This window comes from Montipora capricornis, chromosome 1 (assembly GCF_036669925.1).
Source record: "Montipora capricornis isolate CH-2021 chromosome 1, ASM3666992v2, whole genome shotgun sequence".
Taxonomy (NCBI): Eukaryota; Metazoa; Cnidaria; class Anthozoa; order Scleractinia; family Acroporidae; genus Montipora; species Montipora capricornis.
The window spans coordinates 48,730,949-48,735,948 of record NC_090883.1 but is presented as its reverse complement, the minus strand read 5'-3'; the positions used below and the strand labels follow the sequence as shown (position 1 = coordinate 48,735,948).

General features: G+C 39.6%; 1 protein-coding gene across 5 annotated transcripts in view; it reads left to right on the top strand.

Annotated features, from left to right (window-relative positions):
* The window catches only part of LOC138046867 (uncharacterized), a 54,044-nt gene that overhangs the window by 19,841 nt on the left and 29,203 nt on the right, over positions 1-5,000 (top strand). The window contains exon 1 of one of the 5 annotated variants that reach the window (XM_068893469.1): positions 2,349-2,439. The exons of the other annotated variants lie outside the window; for them this stretch is intronic. The gene's annotated coding sequence lies outside the window, so the exon portion shown is untranslated. Of the gene's footprint in view, positions 1-2,348; positions 2,440-5,000 lie in introns of those variants that run through there. 5 annotated transcript variants of the gene reach the window in all.

Here is a 5,000-nt window from a genome sequence, read left to right as displayed (position 1 = left end):
AATAACAGCGACGACGATGAAAGCTGTAATGACGAAGGAAGCAATCTGTTTTTCTGTCCAGAAGAGGGATGTGTCAAGTCCTTTCTACAATACTCATCGCTAGAAAAACATCTGGACTGTGGTAAACACAAGTATGCCCTGGAACAGGAAACACTGTACGACAAGGCAATGAACATGTACGCAACGAAACTGGAGCTTGGTGCTGGCGTCCTACCAGAAATAGTTGATGAAGGTGCATCTAAGTCAGTGGAGGATGATGGCTCCGTGCTACCGATGGGATGGGCTTTTAAGTCAGCAGGAGTACAAAGAAAGAATCTCTCGGTGGCGCAGAAAAACTATCTTTCAAGTTGGAGAACGCACTGGGCAAAAAGCAGATCCAACGAGCGTCTCAAAGGCAATGCGAAGAGTAAAGCATAGTGATGGCTCTAATATCTTCGACAAGTGCGACTATCTCACACCGCTACAAATAGCAGGATTTTTTTCTCGCTTGTCAGCAAAGAAAACTTATAGTGTGGAACAATCCAGTGAGGAGGAAGAACTAGAAAGGAATGAGCTGATAACAGAAAAGGCAATCGAAGAAATGTCCAACGAAGTAACGAAAGCATTAGCTCTTCAGCATCCCATCATGTACGAAACATACAACATCTGTGAGATCGTAGGTCAGTCTAGGCTGGCGAAGTTTTTGATACGAACACTGCAGAACATCTGTGCAGCCTTAGAACTGGATGTAGCATCGATGACTGGCAAGCGCAAGCAACCGTATATGGAAATTATTGAAGGCATTGTGGCCAGGTGTGGCTGTAAAACTAGTTAAGGCTGACTAGAATATGTAGAGATTAACCTACGAAATAGTCAGTGATGTCGAGAATGTCTTACTTGAGGTAAACTGAAATTGACGGCTCTGTTTGACGCTATGTGTGTCGTCTATAGAACATTTTAGAGATACTCTTTTACGAGTGACGACTGACGGGGGTTGTAAATTGTCTCGTCAAAATTATCCTGGTAGATTTTACGATGGAATCCAGGGAAAAGCCAACAAAAGGAAAAGTGTTATATGAAATGTAACAAGTTGTTATAAATTAGTTAAGTCTGTGGAGAGAAAAGGAATCACAGCCACGCCCACAAACGGAAAATCTTGTACATATTCAAGTAGATTTAAAGATTACTCAGAATTTTAAAAGGGGGATGGTCTAATGTAAAGTTTTTTCAAGCTGTCCTGTGACTAACAATTTTAAGGCCAATCATAAGGAATCTTCCAATTTCATTTTTAAAATCATTTTTAACTGCATCACGAGGTCAACCAAGCCCTCTTTTATCGAGAAATCCTTCGAGTTGAACCGCCCACTGGACAGAGAGCAAACCGTTCTCCTTTTGTAGGTCTACAGTGGCAAATAATACTCTTCTTGTAAAAAGAGTTAAAGGAATGGTAAGAAGTCATATGCGTCTCGTCCTGACGAAAACTTTAGTTAGAGCGGGACTGGCACTAGCTGATGAACACCAGTCTCAACCCTAACACTAACCATGATGATTCGGGAACCATTCCGAACTGATTTCGCATAGACTTTTTAGGGTCAATGCTTTGATACAGAAAAACTAGAGCTACACGTTTAGAAAGTGATGAGGATCGTTAGTTACAATTTTCGAACACTGGAGGGGGGAGGGCGTAGTCGATCACGTGGCCAAGTAATTTGCATTTCTTTTTTCAGTTTTTTTTAAAGTTTACTTTACTTTACCATCTATCATTCCTCGTGGATGTCTTTTTGGAAAATGTGCGTAAAAACCACCTAGTCTTTGATAAATTAGTTTATCGAGGAATTCATTATCCGTGACCGGTCGTGTCCGGGTGATCCCGTTTAACCCACTTAGGCAATAACGTCCTTACCCTTTTCATAGTTGGAGACCATTACCAGGCTGAATTGTTAAAAAAAAAAAGAAGAAACTAGGTGATGGTCAAAGCCAAGTGTTAAGTTTTTCCGAACTTGAGATGTGGCAACGTCTTTCTTGTACAAGGCAATGAATTCGTCATGGCACCCGCATTTAATCACGTATATTTTCTAGTTCGATTTGGGGTAAAGCTTTTAGTAGAAGTGCACAAACGCTTTGTGTTTCATCATTGACAGTTTTGAAATTAATTCAGAGGCTAGAACTTCTTGAAGATGGTTTATGTGGTTTATCGCCGTAGAATATAGCTGAGGTTATAAAATGTAAAAATTGATATTGAAACTAAAAAGACTCGTAAGTTTGAAATGTTTAGCAGCAGCATTATATAAAGGGTTCATGATTTTCCGGTCACAAAAAGTCCGTGCACATGAACGTCCGCTCTCACTTCCGGAAATAATAATTGGTCACGCAACCGTTGAGTTGCCATAAATACATGTTCTGCGAATCCAACTTGCTGAGAACGCCCAGCTCCGTTTTGGCTACGTTCGCAAGGAAAATGTAAGTTGTTATTATACTATGAAAATGTCGAAGTCTTCATGTGCTGGTAAAGAAGGTTAAACGACCCTTTAATTTTATGATCAAAATATTTGATTCTTGTGCGAAATTGTCACGGATTTAAGACATGTTTTGAGACAAACGGCTCGTTAAATTGTTTGCCTTTGGTTTGTTTATTAGTTCGAAACTGATTTTGGAGAAAAGGCAAACGAAAATAACTTTTTAAATCTGATCTCTGATCTTGAATTCAGAGATTATTGGTCGGGAAAACTTCCCAACAAAACATCTCACGTCTGGTCTTCACGCTGGAGTGTAAACAAACATGACAGCTGCGTTATCTTGACAAATTATCTTGTAGTTTGATTAAATTTGTATCAAACGAAGGTACAGCAGAAATACAATGTATGTCTTTGATTTTAAAACATGTTGGTTAAATTTTTACGTCAATCCCGCTTTTGATTGAATGCTATGTTTGGAAAACGTGTATTTCTGTTTGTTACTGGGTTGCCGTAGGCATCCCAGTCGGAAAATGGGTAGATTATTATTTTTTATTTTATTTTCCGTGTCGGTAAAAGTCTTGCCCGTCAGTCCCCTGCTAAGTGGTGTCTTTCTGCATAGAGCCCTCTGCCCGTATTTTCTTAGGATAGAGAAGGTAGTGGAAATACGTAGACTTCTCTGATGGACACAGTAGAATGATAAACTTAACCTGCAATGGCGTCGAAAGTCATGTAACGCAAATGGCGTTTTAGTGGATCTTAAACAAAATATACCCTTATGGAGCTCAATAAGGAAAGTCAGTTGGATAAACTAGGCGGGCGGTGAAAACAAATACCTGGAATCGTAAAAGCGACGAGTAATGGACTTCGACAACAATCTATCGCCCGTCGAGCAGAAATCAAAGTGAGCTGTATTTACCTGAAGTACATGGTAATTTGACACGATTGAGTTTCTTGTCTTCACGCACGCAATGAAATAGGAAGAGGTTTTCGCCTCTAAGAGCAAATATGTTGTTTGTTTCAATAAATTTTTCGCTGGAAAAGGATTCTGTGGTATTTTCTGCCTTTGTGAAGTATAATATCATGTTGTGTATTGAATTTTCGCGCTTAAGGTTCAAATGTGATATGGGAGAAGTTTTTTAGTATTGCTCTGTAAGCAGGAAGGGTTCACAGGCCTGTTGGAAGCGTGCTTGAGTTTCAACAAAATGAGCCCCAAAATCAGTGAAAAATTGTGACGCAGATGAATCATAAAGTAGCTGCTATTTCCAAAATGATGGAATTACCTGGTGATAAATAACGTCGTACGCGTCTTGGAGAGTAAATTTTGACTTTGCATAAACAAGAGTTGGGCGATTGTGATCTTTGTTTTGACTTCGCTCATTTCAGTGTCAAACTTTATAACACTTGACAGAAAAAGAAACTTACAAAAACCCGGTATCTTGCCATCATTTGACACTGATACTTCACTGCTTGGCGAGTAAACATGCCGCGGTAACTTAATCACGGCCGCCCGCTGAATTCCGGCATGTCACTTTCGATTTTGCGATTTATTTGAACGTAGCAAAAATCTCCCAAAATGTTTGTCGCTGATCGTAACTTTTTATATTCTATATTCATGATTCAAAATTAATATTGTTTTCATGTCGTAAATATTTTACTCTCGATCGACCGTTCCGGAAACTTCCTTCTGCTCTTTCTAAAACTGTGTATCAATAGATATTTACTTTTGCATCAATGTTTGTTTTGCATAAAGCAAGCTAACAAAATCTGTACTTTGCTGAGTTCGCATTTGTTAGCGTAAATAGTATTTTCGGTCAGATCCTTGTGTTTTAGTAGGGGTTTACTGTTTTTGGTCTCCCATCCTAAAACTAACCCCGCCCGAAAGGGCTTAACTTCCGGTGAATTTTAGTATTAAAAGCATTCAGATGCTCAGAGGGCATACTTGTGGTGAAAAGAAGTTGTGAGGGAACTTGAAAATTATCAACATGTCAGCCCAGAAGCCAATGTTTCTCGCTTCTCTTTTATTTGTTATTCTTCGGAGACTGGAATGCTGTATTTCAATACCACACAATTCAGTGCCTTCTGATTTTCTGTAACACGTACCACAGGCAACCCAGTGTATGCTTCACGGAAGCATCTCGTTCTACGTAAATTGGAAGGTCGGTTAAAACAGGGCATTGTATCCAACTTTAAAATTGAATTTCGTCGCGCTAAATCATTTCCCCCAAAAATCCTTTGGATATGTAAAAGAACGATTATTCGGCTGTGGAAATCCAGATTTTTCGACGTATTTTATTAAGTACCACATACTTATTGCGTTCGAGGTACGAGAACGCAACCCCTAATTTGTGTTGTAAGGGAAGTTTTTTCGAGATTGCATTTTCGTCGACACACTTTTGCCTCGCTTTGAGGCGCTTGGTTACGTTTTGCCTCACTTTGACGAACTATCGCACGTGGTGATTTGTGCGTCGTCGGCGTTCATTATTCTAGCGTTTGGTGAGGTGTGATAATCTTCCATCGTTCATCGTTAAAAAGAACTGAAAGATTGCTGAAGGTCTGTCAACTGAA